This window comes from Alexandromys fortis, unplaced genomic scaffold, assembly GCF_014885135.2.
Source record: "Alexandromys fortis isolate MF-2015 unplaced genomic scaffold, M_Fortis_MF-2015_v1.1 scaffold_75, whole genome shotgun sequence".
NCBI lineage: Eukaryota > Metazoa > Chordata > Mammalia > Rodentia > Cricetidae > Alexandromys > Alexandromys fortis.
Genome location: NW_026067956.1, coordinates 4,829,489 through 4,850,132, shown reverse-complemented (window position 1 = coordinate 4,850,132; position 20,644 = coordinate 4,829,489).

The window sequence follows — 20,644 nt, the reverse complement described above, 5'->3', positions numbered from 1 at the left end:
GTCCTGGCTTCTCTAAGAAAGCAGGCTGAGAAAGCCATGAGGAGCAAGTCAGTCAGCAGCACCCCTCCGTGACCTCTGCATCTGCTCCTGCCTCCATCAGTTCCTTCCCTGTTCGAGTTCCTGTCCTGACTTCCTTCAGTGATGAACTATTGCCGAAATGTAAGCCAGATAAATCCTTTCCTCCCCAACTCTCTTTGAGGTGTGGTATTTCATCGCGGCAGTAGTGACCGTAAGACAGGATCTGGGAGACAGCGCAGTAGTTAAGAGTGCTTGCTGCTCTTCTAGTGGGCCTGCTTGGTTTTCAGAACCCATGTCAGGAGAATCACAGTTGTCTGTAATTCCAGATCCAGGGGTCCAATGCCCTGGCCTCTTCCAGCACCTACAGACATGTGCACGTACACATGCACATTCAAACAATTAAAAATAAGATTTTTTTTAATATAGAGTCTCTTTCTGTAAGCCAGAGGGCCTGGAATTTTCTATAGACTAGACTTGCCTTGAACTGATGGAGATAAACCTGCCTCTGCCTTCAGAGTGCTGCGATGAACAGTTTACACCACCTTGCCAGCCCGAAAGATGAGATCAATCTTAAAATAAAAGTAAATCCTACACACACACACACACACACAAATATATGTATGTGAGTGTGTGTGAGTACTGTGTGTGCATGCATGTGTGTATGCATGTATGTGTGCACGCATTTGTGAGTGTGTGCTTGGGCTAGACGACAGGAAAATCTGCTTGTGGCCAAAACATCATGTTGGCTTTTTTGCTTTGTTTTGTTTTGTTTTTTGTTTCTGTAAACATCTTTACTTCTTCTGGTTTGGGAATTTTGTGAACTAAGTATTTGAGACAGCTGACCTTTCTGCAGCCAAAGTGCTTCATTTGCATACACTAAGGAAGTTGCTAGGCAGCTGCTCACAGGTAGCCCTGGTATCCGGTCAGGCATGCCAAGGGCAGTTCACACCCAGAAGAGGTTCCCAGGCCAGGAGCACTGAGCTGTCCCTGCTCTGGAACTCCAGGGCAGACGTTATTTTTTAATTACCAGGGATAGAAAATATCAGGTCTCCAAGATTTCTTCTCTCTTTTAAATAGAAGTTCAAATACACCACTTCAGGAAGTTTGCTTTTTCTCATGCCTGGAGAGTATGCTGTAGGGACGGACAATCAGTGCTGCTGTTCACGGTGGGTGTTCCCACCCTGCAAGGGAATCTGAAGTTTTCTCTGCTGAGCTCACTCTCACGTTGTGCCTTGTGAGGACCTCCCTCTGGAGCTGGCATACCTCTGTGGTGATGCCCTGGGAGCTCCTTCCAGGAGAGGCTGATACGAAGGGCCCATGAGGGCTGCACAAAGTCTGCTTTGCTACTGAATTTGACTCTGAGGGGTAAAGGCACCGAGAATGCTGGTAAAAGAGAAGGAAAAGAAAACAGGCCTAAAAATTTTGAATCTGTACCCAGATTTAAGAGAAGGAAATTTATGATGAGGTTGGCAGTTCTCAAAGGAAAGACATAAAATAACGTAGGAGAGAGTCCGGCTCTTCCCTGGTATCCAGCCCTCCTGAGAACACAACCATGCCACACCAACATCTCACTGTCTTCTGTCATACTTCAAAATGATCAGATAGTCCTTAGTATTAGGACATATCACTCAGTCATGAGCAAGGCCTGGGAAATGGTCTAAAGATTACAGTTCTCACAGCTGGAGAGATGTCTCTGCAGTTAAGAGTACTGGCTGTTCTTCCAGGGGAGCCAGGCTAGATTCCCGTCACCCACATGGTGTCTCACAAATGCCTGTACCTCCAGTCTCCAAGTATTTAACACCCTTTTCTGACCTCCATGGCACCAGATGTGCACGTGGTCTAGCTATACATACAGGCAAAACATCTGCAAATAATATATAAATGAGTAAATAAATAATTTAAAAAAGATTACAGCTCTCACCTTGCTATTGTTTAGTTCGATCACAGGCCCAAAATATTGCTCACTACAGAAGAAGAAATGCCCAAGCTGAACAGCAGCCTTCCATGGTTGGCTGGAAGATAATACAGCCTTGAACATCAGCTTATCTTCATGAGCCTGGGACCACAGAGTGGCAGGAGTAGCAGCCGAGGTTAGCAAAGGTGAAGTGGATGCCTTCAGAGGTCTACAGAGGTCTACAGAGGTCTAAGATGGTCTGTACACTATCCTAAGAGTGTACACTGTTCCTAAGGGTGAATGCAAGGGGTGCGCCTAGAATTTTGCCTGGTCTACAAAAGGAAACCCTCCAGGCCAAGTAGCCACACACCTGGCCCAATTACAGTGGAGAGAGTCCTGATCTCGGCTCCAGTTCAAGACCAGGGGCCCTCAAGTTCCTTGAGTAAAGAGGAACCCAGGGCCCTTCTAGGGAAGACCCTTACTGCTTCCCACCAGGCTAGACTTGTGAGTTCAGAATCAAGGGGAAAGGGGTCCAGCTCTTCCTGCTATTGAATCCAGTAACACTCTTATAGCGGAGTTTCTCTTCTCCTCCTGGCAACCACGAGCTCCACTGAACGTTAGTTTGCAAAGAGAAAACCCTCTCCACTGTGTCTCAAAAGGGAATGAGGGGCAGCCACTTGGTCATTGAGGCTCCTTGTGCGATCGAACCAATAGGCACAAAAGATCAGCTGAACTGATCCTCTTAGTCACCAAAGAGAAATGGGCAACAAAGAGAAGCATGTCTTTCTGGGGTTTCTTTTAATACTCCCCATGCCCAGTGGCCATCATAGAAACAAGCAAACAAAACCCCAAGGCAACAGTGTCCCCAGTCCTTTGAGAGTGGAAGGAGGCAGGAGAAATACAGAACGGGTGATAAAAATGGGAGGAATTGGAGTAAACAAATTGTGCCATATCCACATAGTGAAACAGAGCTCTGGGTGGGGGTGATGCACACAGACAGGTAAATAATTATGCAGACTGTAAGAAACCAGATACAGAATATGTACTGTATTATTCCATTTACATTCAGTCCTGGAAAGCAAAAGCTAATGTATGCATGTAGACTACAGATTATTGGTTGTCTGATGTGGGATTCCCCTTGGTATGCTATTAATATCATTGTTTAATAAAGAAGCAGTGTTGGGCCTATCACAAGGCAGAATAAAGTGGGAATTCCAAGCAGAGATAGAGAAGAAAGTAGGTGGAGTCAGTGAGAAGACATGTAGCTGCTGGAGGAGACAGATGCCCAGGAACTTTTCCAGTAAACCATCCAGTAAACCACGAGCCTCATGGTAAAATACAAAATAATAGAAATGGGTTAATATAAGATATAAGAACTAGCTGGCAATATGCCTAAGTGATTGGCCAAGTAATGTTTTAATTAATACAGTCTGTATGATTATTTTGGGTATAGGCAGCCAGGAATGAACAAGCAGTCTCCACCAACAGTTGTCTGGAGGTTGGGTTGCTTAGAAGCACGTTGAAGGAAGGGATAGACAGAAAAGAGACAGAGAAGACTTTAAAGGTTGATGGACATGTTGAGTGGTCTCTTTTGTGGTTGTGGTTTATGGTGATACTTACTCACCAAAACTTTTCCAAAGACCTGCTTCAAATTGCTCCAGTTCAGTATATAAAATCAGGGTTAAAGTGGTTTGGGAATGAAAAGCTACAAACACCAGTGTGGAAATCCTCATTTTCTAGGAGAATGTCCAGGGCCTCAATCAACAAATTCTGCCACACAGGAAGATCCTTCCTAGCCATTTCCCTCACAGAGGCACAGGGGAGGGTGTTGAAATAGGAGCGGCGGGGCTGCGTCCCCAACACCCCGGCCGCTTGGCTAGCTTATGCCTGAAATAACAACACACAAACTGTCTTCATTTAAACACTGCTTGGCCCATGAACTCTAGCCCTTACAGGCTAATTCTAGCACACGGACTAGCCCATTTCTAATAATGCGTGTAAGCACCCCAAGGTGCGCTTACCGGGAAGATTCTAGCCTCCGTCCATCCTGGGTCGGAGCTGCCTGGGAGAGCGGAGCCTGGCGTCTCTGCTCCAGAGAGCAGAGCTGTCAAGTCTCCGGGAGAGCTGAGCATGGCGTCTCTGCTCCAGAGAGCAGAGCTGTCGGGTCTCTCTGGGAGCAGAGCAGAGTCTGACCTCACTTCCTCTTCCACCCAGCATCCTATTCTGTTTACTCCTCCCACCTATGCTTTAACCTATCAGGGCCAGCCAAGCAGTTTCTTTATTGCTCAATGACCTTCCTCCATCAGGAGGGTCCTCGGTCCAACTGCCTGGGCAGATGCTATCCCATTGGTAGTTACTGGGCATGCGGGATGGTATAGTCACAGACTTTTTTTTTTCAGGTCTGTAGGTTTTTTTTTGGTACCATGGTACCCTTAAATCCTGCTTGATTTGTTCTCTGGTTTTTTGAAGAAAGTTCATGAGCTAGCTTGTTCTAGAATTCCTCATGAGCTATGGATGTTGAATCAGGATCCAACTTTGGGGTTTCTTACCTTAATGACAGTGTAGGATCATTATTTTATGTCATTTCCTATAGATGTTGCCTTAGACTGCATGGTACAGACACCAGGGGCAATGGGAGGTATCTCAGGTGGAGCAGGGTATGGGCTTGCCGCTACCAGCTTGTCACTGGCATCAGGGAAGGTTGGGACTCTTGTCTCTTCAGTGCATTACATACAGAAGTAGGAATGTATTGGTAAATTTTGTTGCTGTGACAAATGCCCAACCAAGGCACCTTAAGGAAGGAAAGGCTTATCACACTTCGAGGGTGCACTCCATCAAGATGGGCTGATCACATGATATCCTCAGTCAGGAAGAACAGAGCAGTGAACCCTGGTGTCCTGCTTACTTTCCTAGTTACACAGCCTGGGACTTCCCCCAACACATGCAGTGCTGGCTGCATTTAGGGTGGGTCTTCCTTCTTCAGTTCAGCCCTTCTGAAAACACTCCTGTAGAGTGTGACCAAAGGGTGTTCCACAGTAACTCTAAAGCAGTTGGGTTGACAGTATTGGCCATCACAGGCACTATGACATTTTTAGCTTTGAAAGATGCAATTATTATTCTTATTTTGTGTATATGTTTCACTTCCCTGTGAGTGTGTACACTGTGGGCATACCTGATACCTGCAGAGTCAGAAGAGGGAGCCAGATACCTGAGAATTGGAGTTGAGGATGGTTGTGAGCAGCCACGTGGCTGCTGGGAGTTCAACCCTGACCCTCTGTAAGAATAGAGGATGCTCCTGGCTGTAGAGCCATCTTTCTAGCCCTTTATTTAAAATTTTCCGTGTGTGTGTGTGTGTGTGGTGTGCACTCATATATATGTTGTGTGTTCTTATCTCTCTCAAATGTCACTCTGGTGACAGTGGTGGTCCAGAGACCCCCATGGTAAGCAGATTTATTGATGATCTTATTGTACATATAGATTTAACCACCACACAGTTCAAAAGAAACCATGAAAGTTCACATTCTATCTTACCCAAAGACAAATACTATTTAATCTGTCAACCTCGTCAACATTCTGTGGGTGCAATTCCTCCTCTTAACGCACATAACTAAGCTCATCTCTTCCACTTGAATTGTATGAGTTCTATTTTTATGACCTCACCTTTCAATTTATCAGGGTAAAAGTGTTTTTATCTTCTCAGAATTTAATCATTAAACGTTTAATCAATAGTGCAGCAACCTTGGGGGACGGACTCTTTATAAGAGGTGCATAGGTTATAAGGTCAAGGGCAGGTTAGTTCCACTGTAGGCTGAAAGCCGAGACTCCTGTCTGTCCCTCTCTTCTGTGGTATAGGACATGGTTTCTCACTATAAGGGATGTAGTACCTGAAGAGTTGTCGTGCAAGCAGAAAAAGCAGCACCTGGGAGGATCCCCAGCACCAATAAATGCAGCCTGTAATTCCAACACTTGCTGAGGCAAAGGCAGGAGCTCCCCCAGAGCAGGCTGGCTAGCTAGACTAGCCGTATCAGCAAACTCTAGGTTCAGTCGAGAGACCCCTATTCAACAAACAACGTGATGGTGATTGAGGAAGACTCTCCATGATAAGCCAGGCCCCTACACAAATGTGAACAAGAGGTCTCTGTCCCAGCAGCCAAGCTCCTCCCAGAACTTTCTGAGGGAAGGAGGGAACCCACCTTCTTTTGGGATAATAACAGTATCTTGGAAGTAGATAGCGGTTGCAGCGGCACACACTGTGGCTGAGGCAACAGGAAGATTACAAGTTACCAAGTCCTTTGCTTTCATTTTCTCATTTGCCCAGAGAGTAACTTCACAGTTCTTACCAGGGCTTTTAAGATTTGCTAAAGGTTTTCTTAAAAGTGCTTTGAGAGTGTGAGTGGTGGCGCACATCTTTAATCCCACCACTCGGGAGGCAGAGGCAGGAGGGTCTCTGTGAGGGTGAGGCCAGCCTGGTCTACATAGGGAATTCCAGGGCAGCCAGGGCTACATAGTGAGACCCCTTCCCCGCCTTTTTTAAAAGTGCTTTGAGGATCACATGTGTGGTAGTTGTTAAGTTGGGAGTGTAGCCCCAGTCCCTGGACTCCAAATCCCAGCATGCAGTTCCACAGGGTATTTAAGGGGCCTCCTAGAGGAGGAACACGTGGTTTTGGGGACAGCATGGGCTCCCTGCTGTCCTGTCTCCCCGCCATGCGCTTGGCCACCCGAGAGCATCATTCTTAATAAAATGATGGGCATTTTGATTTGGTTTGATTTGACCTAATTGGATTTCTTGCGCCGGCGGAGCTGTCTCTTATTCTTACCAGTAGTTACATGAACCAAAATATAGAATACATACTGAAAATTCACCAATAACAAAACAACAACCCAGTCAAAGCAAAGGGCAAAGAATTGGAACAGATGGGTAAACATCATCAACTTATTAGAGAAATGCAAACGAAAGCCATGAAGGGATATGCCACGTGTCAATTCCTGGAGAGGCATGAACAGACATCTATTCACCCCAAGTGGAGCACCAACTACAGACCAAAATGATTCCACCGAAGCCCAACTTGAACCAATGAGCTTACAGAGCGTGGTGAAGGGTTATGGTGTCCTCAAAACGGCTTCGTCACCACAGAGTTCCATCCTAGTGTGGACGATACCCTCGTGGAAGCTACACTCTACACTCCAGTGTCCTCCAAGACCAGTACAGCTGGAGGCAGAGGGAAGCAGTGGGTAGAATCTCAACTGAGAGCCTAGTGCCCCTGTCTCCTCTCTCTCTTCGGGAGTATTACCAGCCCGTGTTGGTTTGCTTTTCTGTTGCTGTGATAAACACAATGATCAAAAGCAACGTAGGGAGGAAGGGATTTGCTTGGCTTATACACCCTTACCACAAAGGGAAGGCAGGTCAGGAGCTCACGGCAGGGACCTGCAGCAGAGGCTGAAGCTGAAGCCATGGAGAAATGCTGTTTATTGGTTTGCTTACTGTGGCTCATTGACCTTGCTTTCCTTTAGTGCCCAAGACAATCTGCCTAGGGGCCATACCTCCTATAATTGGCTAGACCCTCCTATCTCAATCACTAATTAAAAAAAAAATGTCCCACAGGCTTGCACAGGCCAACTTGGTGGAGGCATTCCTTCAATTTAGGCTCCCCTTCCCAGACAACCCTAGCTCATGTACAGCTGACAACAGCCAGCACAGCCCCGTATCTGTCACAGACTTCTCTAGTGGCTGCTTCTTATCTTGCCCCCAGTGATAGTGCTGGGATCGACACGCTGTGTCCGGAGGAAAAGGCTACATCACAGGAAGATATTGCCGTACTCTTGATAAAACTGTTAAAATTCAAGATTGACCATGATAACTTTGGTGGAAAGGTGGAAGACCCTCATACCTCTCTGACGGGGTATGGCAAAATGATGTAGGAGGTAAAGGAACAGCTAGGTCATCTGCCACACAATCCAGCCATCCACTGCTGGGCATTCACTGTGAGAAGTGAAGCAAACTGTCCCCAGAGACAGTGACTTCCACACCCATAGCAGCACTCTTGTTTGAAGTCGTGCGGAGCCCAGAACAACAAGTGTGTGAATAGCAAGCAACACACGGGATGCAGCGGAATACCTCTCAGCCATGAGAAGGAGTGAACCCTAATACACTTAATGCCAGGGAATCTAAGACTAATGCTGAGTGGAAGAAGCCAGATTGTTGTGAGCTGTAGCACGAATAATTAAAAACCCAGAGACAGATATTGGGGTTCAAGCTGAAGACCAGAAAAGCAAAACAGCCAAGCCACTAGAGAAGTCTTACCTCTACCAAGGCTGGGTGACTGCAGACTGAGCCCTGAACCTCTGTCTCCTCCCATTTTATATTCCCTCTAGCGCTGGGATTAAAGGTGTGAGCCACCACCACGTGGATCTGTTTCTGCACGGACCTTGTGTAACTCAACGTGGCCTTGAACTCACAGAGATCCACCTGCCTCTGTCTCCCACATCCTGGGATTAAAGGTGTGTGCCACCACTGCCTGGCCTCTCTAGTGGCTTAGTTTTACCCTCTGATCTTCAGGCGAGCTTTATTATTAAAATATAAATAAAATATCACTATAGTGAGCACACCATGTAGAAACACAGACAAACACCTTTTGTGTGTTGTTCCACAATTTATTGAATTGCAATAAATTCACAAGGTTTAGCAGTTTTTTGGGAGACAGGATTGGGGTTACAAATCAAGAGACCGCTGCTAAAATAAAGAAAGCTCACCAACGCAACCCACTCCTGAGCAGAGCCCGCTTAGCAGTCCAACAACAGTAGAAATGGCGCTCATTTTTTTGCCCCAACCCTCGGGGGGGGGGGGGGGGGGTTGGCTGTCCCTTGCTGGCAAAACTGCAACCTTATAATCTACTAGCCTTGAAAAAGACGGGGGGGGGGGGGCAGCTCTGCCATACTCCAGGATTCAGGGAGAAAGGAAGATTGACAGGTGGGATGGGAAGTGGGGGAGGTGGGGGGAGGGTCAGATGCACAGCTGCGGAACTCACTTAAAAGAAAAGACAATCCCCCCTCCCCCCACCCAGTTTCAGTGATGGAAATTTGACGCGCAATCCTGCTTCCTTTAGTGATCTGGCCGCGGCAAACGCAGGTGCTTTTATTGCGATCTTAAATCCAACCGGCGTGGGCCACCACATCCCGCCATCTTAATCGCTAACGTTAACCCTCACGTCACACATCACACTGTAAACATCCCTATGCACAACGCGTGGTCTAGAAAATGAACGCACGTTAGAGAGGCTGTGGCAGGGTTTAAGAAGTTCCCAGAAGGTGACTGAGAGAAAGTCTGCCTTAATAAGATAACGAGGCGGACCTGGCCGGAAGGGAGCTGCTGGCTAGAGGGTCCGGAGTCAGGGTTTGAGAGCAAAGTTGTAAAAGGCAGCTGTGAGGTGAAAGGTCAAGCCAGGGCCTGCAGGCAGGAAACATCTGGTTAGGACCAGAAGGGCAACCGGGGCACACAGTAGAATCAGCTGCGTCAATGCTGAGGAGCCAAACCGAGCAGAGCGCCATAGGGATAACTGCAGAGGCCCCTGCTTGGTGCTTGACACACACACCGGGCATCAGATGACAGGTGACATCCGGCTGTGCCATTTCAGTACCGGGTGTCCGTCATTTTATGAGGTCAAGGTTAGGGAGTGACACCCTTCCCTTTGCCTGGCCTGTCTGATAAGTTCTTGGGCCTGGTTTTCCTGTAAGATTCTAATGCACCCACGTGTCCCTGTGGTCTCAATTCAGCCCCACCCCTCATAAACTACAAGGTGGATCCTTTTTTCTTCCCGGGAACGCGTCATCCCTCAGTACATGCTGGATGTGTGGCCCCCGATAGATGGTGCTGTTTCTGTGTCCGCCCAGGGGTGCTTCCTTCTCCCTCAAAGTGGAGTCAAAAGTTGCTTAGAAATTGGGGTCTCCAGAGCAAGGCATAGCCTGAAAACCTACCACTTCATACAGCATGTTTTATCCAATAACGTGGAGAAGAGGAGAGCCTGCTCTCAATACAGATCTTTTCTATTTAAAACAACAAAACAAAAGAGTAAGTGGGGCTGGGGGGGATAGATCAGTCAGGGCAGTGCTTGCCGTGAAGCCCGAGGACCTGACTTTGGAATCCCAGCTCCCACATAAAAAAAAAAAACTGGGCACAACTGTGCTCTTGTAATCCCAGCACTGTGGAGGTGAAGACAAGGGAAACGCTGGGTTGGGCAATAAAATAAGAAGGTTTGTATAAGGCAGAAATGCATTTGCTGTCGCGTATAGGGCAGAAGGTGAGCAGCGTAGAGCGTAAGTGTTAGCTTCATGGTGACAAGGGCCTTCCACGGTGCTGATACTGTGTAAGATATTTTTGAGATGGCGTCATTTCTTAAGGTGGCTGCTTCCATTGTCTTCTCCCTCCAACCATAAGGACGGTGTTAGCAAGAAGAGACGTGCCCCACCCTTTAAGAAAACACCGTAGGAAGCTCATATGCCACCTGTAGGCCGTAACAACACAGTGATGCAGACACTGGACTGCAGTAGAGGCTGGGAAACACCCCCATCACCACATGGCCAGCTAAAAACTGAAGATTCTATTTAAAGAAGGGAAAGAAGAAGAGGAAGAAGAAGGAAGAGCCACAGCAGTTTCTGATACAGCACCTAAAGGGTATTGAGTTCTAAGTACTGGAGAGCAAGGTCAAGGTTCAGCTTTTTCGCCTTCCTTTGGTTTGAATGGGAATGTTCTCCAGAGGCTCCTGTGTTGAGGGCCTGATCTGCAGCTATGGCCTCTATGAAAACTTGAGGGGGGGGATCTAGTTGGAGGAGAAGGGTCACTGGGGGAGCCTCCCTGATGGAGAGGCTGCGACCCAGGCCTTTCTCTGCTGTGCTCCTGGCTGCCATGGAGTGAACAGCTTGTTCTCCGCATGCTCTCTGCCTCACCTGTCCAGCAACCTTTCAATGGACTGAAAGGGTGGACTAAATCAAAACTTTCTCTCTGGTGCTTTATCACAGCAATGGAAAGCTGGCATGTTACCGAGTATCAGAGAAGGTACATGCACTGATGAGCTGGGAAGGAGAGATTCATCTCCAATCCCAGGGCTTCTTCTTTAAATTCGATTTTCAGGGGCTGGGCTTGTGTCTCAGTAGATAGAGGACTTGCCTAGAAGGCAGGAAACTCTGAAGTCAGTCCCCAGCACCAGCGCGATTGCACAATTCTACAATCCAGCACCTGGGAGGTGGAGGCTTGAGAACCAGGAGTTCGGGGTCATCCTCAGCTACATGGTAAGTTTGAGGCTATCCTGGGAAGCATAGGACCCTGTCTCCAAACAAAACAAAAATAAGGCCAGCCCTTCCCATTAGTGGGCGATGTCTCAAGAACTACAGAAACTACCTCTTTCAGTGAACTGCTGAAGCAAGTTGCAGGCTTATTTGTTTTTTTCTTCTCCCAAAACTGAGGGTGCTGCCAAAGACCCTCAGCATCCCATCCACCCGGCCCGCACCTACTGGCATCCTCAGCATCCCATCCACTGGCCTGTACCTGTTGGCACCCTCAGCATCCCATGCATCTGGTCCTCGCCTATTGGCACCCTCAGCATCCCATCCACCCGGCCTGCACCTGCTGGCACCCTCAGCATCCCATCCACCCGGCCTGCACCTGCTGGCACCCTCAGCATCCCATGCATCTGGTCCTCACCTATTGGCACCCTCAGCATCCCATCCACCCGGCCTGCACCTGCTGGCACCCTCAGCATCCCATCCACCCGGCCTGCACCTGCTGGCACCCTCAGCATCCCATCCACCCGGCCTGCACCTGCTGGCACCCTCAGCATCTCATCCACCCGGCCTGCACTTGCTGGCGTCTGTCCTTTCTCTCTCTCTCCCTGCTGCAAACCATCACCCGTTTTGCTCATGCACTTACTAAAACTCCCATCCACACCTTTCTTTGATGTCTCCCAGTCAATAGGATAAAAGACACTTCCCTGGCTTGCCATGTGAGCCCCTCCCTGCTCCAGGTCTCTACTGTCCACCCACACTTGCTGTTCTTTGACCAGGCTGTCTTCCTGTCCGTCATCTCCTCTACTTAGGATGTCCCCATTTTTGAACTGAAATTCTCCTTTTAGCTCTGTATAAAACAAACATTTCTGTTTGTCCCTTCGCTACAAGAAGAAAGGTCATGGCGTTCCCTCCTGGGTTCCTATGGCATTGTCTTTGTTTCCTCATCCAGTAGCGATCTCTCCACAAGGCTCTTATCCCAAGGAATGTGTGAATTCCTCAGAGCAAATCCTCGGGATCCACCCAGGGCATCACGGGAACCAGCACAAGTGTGCCCGTACGTGAAGTAGTGACAGGAATGAAGACTTGCTTTTAAAAAATGACGGAGTCCTATTTGTTTTCCTTAGCCAGACTGAACTAAATACCTATTACAGCCAGTACTCTGAAGCTTTGAGGGACACTCTTGACACTCCCTTATCCCCATGGGCCCTGATTAGGTGTTAGTGGGGACACCATCCAAAATGGTCTGGGGAGAGGTGAGGGTGCTTCATCCACTAGAACTAACCAGTGAGCTTCCTGGCACCTCAGGTTTGCCCATAGTAAAAGTGCCCCTACTCATTTCCAAGGTGCACTAACTTGTTCTGAGCCACCATATACATTTTTCCCCCAAGAGTAAGAAAGACTCAAAGACTGTTTACTTGTTTGTTTAGGATGGGGTCTCACTCCATAGCTGTGGTTGGGCTGGAACTTACTGTGTAGACCATGCTGGCCTTGAATTCAGAGCTCCACCTGCCTCTGCCTCCAGGGTGCTGGAACGAGAGGTGTGTGCCACCACGGCCTGGAGGACTTAAAGATTTACTGTCATTTACTAGAACATGTAATGGATCTTATGGGCCCAGACAAGGTGTGTTTTAGGAACCTCAAATTCGCAGGACCTTAATGATGCCAAAGACACCACTATCTCCGACCACTGGATCGCTAGACTTAAAGACCTTACTTCCTGCAGTTCCCAGGCTCCATGCTGCCCTCTCTACAGACTGAAAGAGGATCAGCGGGCTTCCATCCCTCCCAGCTTTGACTAGGTGGTGGAATGGCTCCGGGGGTTTTTGTTTCCAGATATCAGGTGTGATCTAGAGACACAGCTTTTCTTTACATTGACTTTCGGGTGTGAGCTGGCGATGGTGCCTGGCTTTGCTCATCTGTGCGTGGCAAGTGTTCTAACACTAAACTTAAACCAACAGCTCTTCCCATGGGTTGCCAGCTTCCCCTGAACCCCCTCCTTGGACTGCTGCCATGCCAGGTCAGCCACCTTGACACCTGCTTGGGCTTTTACTGCTGCTGCCACCACCGTATACTCTCAACCAAAGTACATGCAAGCAGCTAGCTGCAGCTGCCCTTGACCAGGCTGTGCCCCTCCTGTGTTCTCTGCACAGCTTTGTGGCACAGAGACAGCCAGTCTGACACTTCATTGTTGTCGTCAGCAGATCTGGTGAGACCTGGGGATTTTTGAGGTAGGAATGAGTTTAAAGGAATGTTTTATTCACACATTAAGAATGGGGAACGACATTACGATGCAGTGAGTTAGGTCTCTGTATGGTTTCACAATGGATGGTTTAAAAATGAAAACATTAATTATTATGAGGAGATAATCAGCTCCGCATTAGCTGGGATTGGCACAATGTCAAGTATAATCGTTATCATTTGGTAATTCATGTTCTATCCTTTAAAAAGTGGATTGCTATTCATTCAAAATATGAAAAATTGACTGATAAGATACAATCCTTAGAAAGCCCTACTGATGAAACTAAGAAAAATATTCACATAGAGAGGGGAGGTTAGAGCAAAAACTGCAACACCATTGCATTACGAAACTGAAGAGGAGTGGCCTGAGGTAATTAGAAAACTAACCTTAATTTATCCAGTGATCATTCAGGAACAACTACCAGATATTATACACCCCCAAGCCTATTAAGAAGTTCACTGGGATCCTGTAGAAATGTTAGATTTGAAGAGATTTAAGGAAGCAGTAGTTTCATATGGTATGCATTCACCTTTTGTGAAGCAGATGTTAAATATTTTTATAATTAATTTTATTTACTTATCTTTTTATTTTTTTACATACCAATTCCAGTTTACTCTTGCTCTTTTTCTCCCACTCCCCTCACCTTCCCCCTCCCCTACTCCCTTTCCACTCCTCAAAGAGGGTAAGGCCTCCCCAGGAAGTCAACTAAGTCTGCCCATCACTTCACTGAGGCAGAACCAAGGCCCTCCCCCACCCCCATGCCTAGGCTGAGCAAGGTATCTCTCCATAGGGAAAGTGCTCCACAAAGTCAGTCCATGCATTAGAGTTAGATCCTGGTCCCACTGCCAGTGGCCCCATATACTGCCCAAGCCGCACCATTGTCACCAGTATTCATAGGGCCTAGTTCAGTCCTATGCAGGTTCCCCAGTTGTTAGTCCAGAGCCAGTTATTTCCCACTTGCTCGGGTCAGCTGATTCTGTGGGTTTCCCATCATGGTCTTGACCCCTGTGTTCATATCATCACTCCTCCCTCACTTTGATTGTACTCTGTGAGCTCGGTCCAATGGTTAGTTGTGGATCTCTGTGTCTGCTTCCATCTGCTTCTGGAAGAATGTTCTAGCTTCCCTGAACGTCCCTGAATCTTTTACAAAGATTGACTTTAGCTGTAAATAGAATGATATCACATCCAGAAGCTAGAAAAATATTAATTGAACCTTTGGCTTTTGAAAATGCTAATTCAGAATGCAAAAGGATGATTAGGCCTTCAAAGGCAAGATCAGCATGAATAGATTAATGGATTAGAAATACAACTGATATTAGATCTCGCACTTATGATGATACTTGGATAGGAAAAATGATTGATTTGAGAGATTGCTTTTTTACTATACCTTTACAAGAACAGGATAGAGAAAAATTTGCCTTCATAGTGCCTACTTATAGTAATTCCCACTCTGTTAAAACGTATTAGTAGACAATTCTTTCACAAAGAATGTTAAAACAGCTCCACCTTGTATAAATATTTTGTACAACAATCATTGGAAATAATTCATAAACAATCTCCTCAATCAGTAATTGAGCAATATGTGGGTGATATCTTAGTAACTGTTTCAGATTCAGATACCTTAGGAAAAATGTTTGAAGAGGTAAAGAAAATTTTGCTTGTTGGGGATTACAAATTTCTCCAGAAAAAAAAATGCAAAGAGGGGATTTTTATTAATTACCTAGGGTATAAGATAAGTTTACAGAAAATTCAACCACAGAAACTACAGATAAGAGATCAATTGCAAACTCTTAATGATTTGCAAAAATTTCTGGGAGATATTAACTGGCTATGGCCCACAATTGCATGGACAACTCAAGAACTAAGTAATTTATTTTAAACCTTAGAAGGTGATAAAGACTTACATAGTCTAAGAAAATTGTCTGCTGAGGCTGAAAGAGAATTGGCCTAGTAGAAGAGACATTGCAGGATGCACATGTGGATCACTTGGATCCAGAACTTGATTGAATCCTAGTTGTACTCCCTTTCATAATTCTCCTACAGGAATTCTTATGCAGAGAGAAGATCATATCATAGAATAGATAATTTTATCACACAAACAACATAAAAATTAAAGACCAATATAGGAAAGAAAGGTTTCTAAATTGATTCTGGTTAAGACTTTGTCAATTAGAGCCGGGCGGTGGTGGCGCAGGCTGATGGAGGAAGGTCATTGGCTAATAAAGAAACTGGCTTGGCCCATTTTATTGGTTAGAACATAGGTGGGTGGAGTAAACAGAAGAGAATGCTGGTAGGAAGAGGAAGTGAGGTCAGAAGTAATGCAGCTCCTCTCAGAGCCAGACGCCTCAGACGGAGAGGCATGCTCCACTCTCCCGGGCAGATGCACGCAATGAAGCTCCTCAGACCCAGGATAGAAGTAGGCTAGAATCTTCCCGGTAAGCGCACCTTGGGGTGCTTACACAGATGATTAGAAATGGGCTAAATTAATATGTGAGAATTAGCCTAGAAGAGGCTAGATAGAAATGGGTCAAGCAGTGTTTAAATGAATACAGTTTGTGTGTTGTTATTTCGGGCATAAGCTAGCCAGGAGGCCGGGGTGCTGGGGACAGCCCTGCCGCTCCTATTTCTACAGCACGCCTTTAATCCCAACACTCGGGAGGCAGAGGCAGGCTGATCTCTGTGAGTTCAAGGCCAGCCTGGTCTAGCTCCAGCTAGTTCCAGGACAGGAACCAAAAGCTACAGAGAAACCCTGTCTCGAAAATCCAAAAAAAGAAGAAAAAAAAAGAGACTTTGTCAATTAATAGGAATAGACTCAACAGAAATTGTGGTACTTTTTAGTAATGCTGAAATTGCCTCATGAGCTTGCAATAATCTCTTGGGCGAGATTAGCAGCAAATATTGCAAAAGCAAGAGATTTCAGTTTATAAAATGTACAAATTGAATCCTCCCTCACTTTGTATGAGGAACACCAATTTCTGGAGCCCTTACATTCTATATTGATGCAAATAAATCAGGAAAGGCAGGTTATAAGTCAAGAAATTTAACTAAAGTGGCTCAAAGCCTTTATGATTCTGTTCAAAAGTCAAAATTATATGCTATTCTCCATGGTATTATTAAAATTTCCAGAACCTCTTAATATAGTTACTAACTCTGAATATGCAGAAGGAGTTGTTTTGCATATTGAAGCTGCCAAACTTATTTCAGATTTTTCAGTATGAACTTTGCTACTTATTCAATTACAAGAAATAATCAGAAACAGAAATCATCCCTTATATATAATGCAGGTTAGATCCCATATGGGTCTATCAGACCTTCTAGCACAAGGTATGATGAAATCGGTCAGCAGGCCCTTTATACTAACAAACCTCTTTATGGAAAGGGATGGGTCAGTTTTTTCTTCTGCAGCATCAAGTGTTGCTTTCTTAGTCTATCATTGGAGTTAGTGGTATGCTCCATATTCTTTCTCCTTGCAATGTCCAGCCATAGTGGACACATGGGAGATGCTCGCTGGTTCCTCTCCTCCTTACAGACATGCAGGCCGGCAACCAGCAGCACAGCTGTTACTGCCCTCTACTCAGGTCAGGGCAATTAACTGTCAAGCGAAAGGCTAATTCTGCTGGAAAAAAAGAAAACATTCTACCAGATATGGCTTTAACAGAACGTTCCAGAAGCATCATGAAACAATGAAATGAAACCTCATAGCTATAAGTCTTAATGTTCTGATATCATGTGAGTGGGGTTAGCATCCCTATGTGATGGGTATGTGGAAATGAGCTGAGAGCCTGCCTGAGCTGCTTCTCCACCACCCTTCCCCCGATTCGTGGGTTTTGTGTATACTGGGATGTGATCCTTTGCATGCTGGTGTAGGATGAACCCACGGCAGTGACAGTTGTACCATGTCTGTGGCCAGGACTTCAAGGGGAGAGATAAAACATGTCTGCACAAGGGCCAGGTGGAACTGGGGTCCAGTTACTTAAGACGTAGACCTTGACTAATGTGGTGAAGAAAGAGAGTGAGAGAGGAGGCCTCAGAGGGCATGGGCAAGACCAAGATATGGGCAGCCTTCCAATACTTATGAAGCCCTGCTGCAGTGGGGATGAACGGAAAGGGCTCCACTGTGTCGGAAGGGGGGGCTTCTGTGAATAGAGTAGATTCTGAGTGCTGGAATCAGGCCTCATCCATTTGCCAAGAAGCAAAGAAGAGAAGGCATAGTCAAGGGGGACCTAGGACTCTGGTCTACTGCCATCAAGTATTGTCATTGAAACACCAGGACAGATGCATCCAGGTCAGTCTGCTCCAACTACTTCAGGCTGGGCTGCTGGAGGAAGCATGTGACTGAATTCCACTTGTTGGAAAGGCAAAGGATGCCTCTGACCTTCCCCAGCAGAGCCTGCCCACTGCACACAGAAAATGCTGACCATATTCACTGAATGAAGAACCCTAAGGAATGTACTGTGGGGTGACGGCAATTTAGGGCCATTCTCTGGGCACTTGCTCATCTATCATGTCAGCTGGGCAGCCATCTTCTCTGCCAAGATCCTGTCAGACTGCCAGGAGCTTTGTATTAGTGCTTGGACATGTTTCCAGGATGGTTCTCAAAGCTTCCTTGTGATGGTATTTTTATTATGCTCGAGGAAGTGCCCTCCAAAATCAAAAAATAAAAAGACACTTTAGAGTTTGAATCTGAGTTGGTAAAATCCAGCACATGGCAAACCTTTCCCCAAAGATCAGTTTAACGGAAGTTAAATCAAACAGGAAGGAGCAATCTAGGGGAAATTTCTAAACTACAGATGTGAAAATATATTGTCAGAAACTTATTTCAAGCTTGTGGATTGACTGATATTTTCAGATACCCAACAGTCCATCTCGAGTACAGGAATAGAAATATAGAACCCAAATATGTTCTCCTTACCAGCCTTTGGGCCACCCTTCTGACGGAAACTAACCCACAGTACCACTACAATGAATAACTAGCTATGTGCTGACAGAGAGACATTACACAGATAAAGCACAGGTTTTGTGACTCTTGGCACTTCTACAGGACCAAGTAGAGTACCAGTAACCAAGTGCAATCTCTGATGGTCTTTCCTGGTTCTGCCCTGACCCCCAGTGGTTGTATGAGGGCTTGTTTTCTTGGGTTTATGTCCTTCAGACTGTCAATGTTAAACAAGAAGATACTCCTAACCTCCTAGTTTCCATGGAGACCCTGTAGGAGTTACAAATTTATATAATCACACAGCAAAGTCAGATGAACCTTAATGGTGCAGCAGATTAAAATGCTTGACTTTATGCGATGAACACTGGAATTCCTGGACTTTGTTGTGTTGCCTTGGCCAAGATACCTATCCTCACTCAAGTTTCTTTCCTAATTTGTAAAGTGAAGATTTGGGACGATCCGCCTGTAGTGTGGCTTCTTGCTTCACCATTCACTTTCAAAACTCTGAGGCTAGAAATGTAGATGAGTGGTGGGATGTTTGCTTAGCATGCACGAGGCCTGCATCTAGTCCCCAGCACTCCAGACAAAATAATTGTCCCACTGCCAGCCTTGGATGGAACAATCCTATCCCTTAACATACCATGGAAGTAGCATCAGCTTCTTTGCCTGTACACGTTCTCTTGTGTCTGGTGGGGGGTGGGGAGAGTGAGGGGGTATAGGAACATTGTTAGGTCTCAGAAACCTGCAACAAAAGCCTGAGATGCTGGCCAATTCTCCCAGAGTCACTCAGCACCGGTGGCTCCTCTCTTGCTGTGCTCCCTCCCCTCTTTCTTCTCATGGTCAGGTTTAGTCTGTTGGCCATGTTCCTGCTCAGGGATTGGTTGGTTTTCGTGCTGAGTTGGTCAGGGGCAGAGTGTGTTTCTTTGGCTCTGGTTTCAGGGTAAGGGTGTGTTTCTTTGACTGGCCCTTTTTACCCTACACCGGAGGCTTGTTGATCTGGCTAAGCTGGGACCCTCAAGGGACTCTCTAGTCTGTGCCTCCCTAGCACTGGGATTACAGATAGGCACCACTTTGCTGTCTTTTATATGTGAGTCCTGGAGACTTGGGTCTTCAAGCTTGCAGGGAAAGCTCCTTACTAGCGGAGCTATCCTCTAGAACTGTTATTGCCTCAGCCGCTAAGAACCGTTTTATTTTATTGAGGCAGAGTCTCACTAGGGCGTTCCTGAACTTGACTTCACTATGTAGACCAGGGCTGAGTGATCTCATGGCCATCAACCCACCTCTGCCTCCTGAGTGCTAGGGTTAAAGATATATGGTGCCACATCCAGCTCATTTATTCTTTTTATTTATGTGAATGTATGTATATAAGTACATGTGAGTACTAGTGCCCATAGAGGCCAGAAGAGAATATTGAATCCCCTAGAGCTGGAATTACAGGCCATTATGAATCATCCAACATAAGTACTAAGAACTGAACCTAAATCCCCTGCAAAGGCAGTATGTGATTTTAACCACTGAGATATCTCTCCAGACCCAAGATTTGTCACTTTTTTTAGTTTCAGGTATTTGATAAGTAAACTCTAAGTTCACTCATTCGTCAACACTTAACGGTGGTGAATTCCAATTGTCAGTTTGATTGGAAGAAGAAACAACCAGGACTTTAATGCAGCATACAGTTTGGTGTGTCTCTTCCAGAGAAGACTATTCTAAGGGGAGGTGCCTGCCCTGAGTGTGGATGGCAGCATGCCACTGCTGGAGTCCCAGCCTGGGTAAAGAGGAAGAGGAACAATCCAGCTGAGCACCGTCTTTCCCTGTCTTTGTTTCCTGGCTCCCTGAAATGAGATATGAACTTGTGCTCATTTGTCATGGCATGGAGCCTTCTTGCCCCCACGCCTCCCTGCCAGGATGGACTGAACCCTTGAGTGTGAGCCAAGATAAGCCCTTCCTCTCGTTTCTTGCCTGGTATTTGGTCATAGCAACAGGAAAGGTACGAATACACTAATAGGCTCCCTTAGATCTGCTCAGAATCCTTCTTGGTCTTGACACTCAGAGTGAAAGCTCTGCCTGCCTAATGGCCTGCACTTCTTTCAAACACTCTTGATTGTCCCCCCTGGGTTTTCACTGGAAATGCTGCAAAATAAGTCCAGGAAGACAAAGTTGGGAAATATAAATTTCATGTTTTGTTATTTATAATGGTTAGTAAGATTCTCTGCTTAATTTACAAAATTCCTTCCTAATTGTGATTAATGGATACTTTGAATGATCATTACATGATGTACTG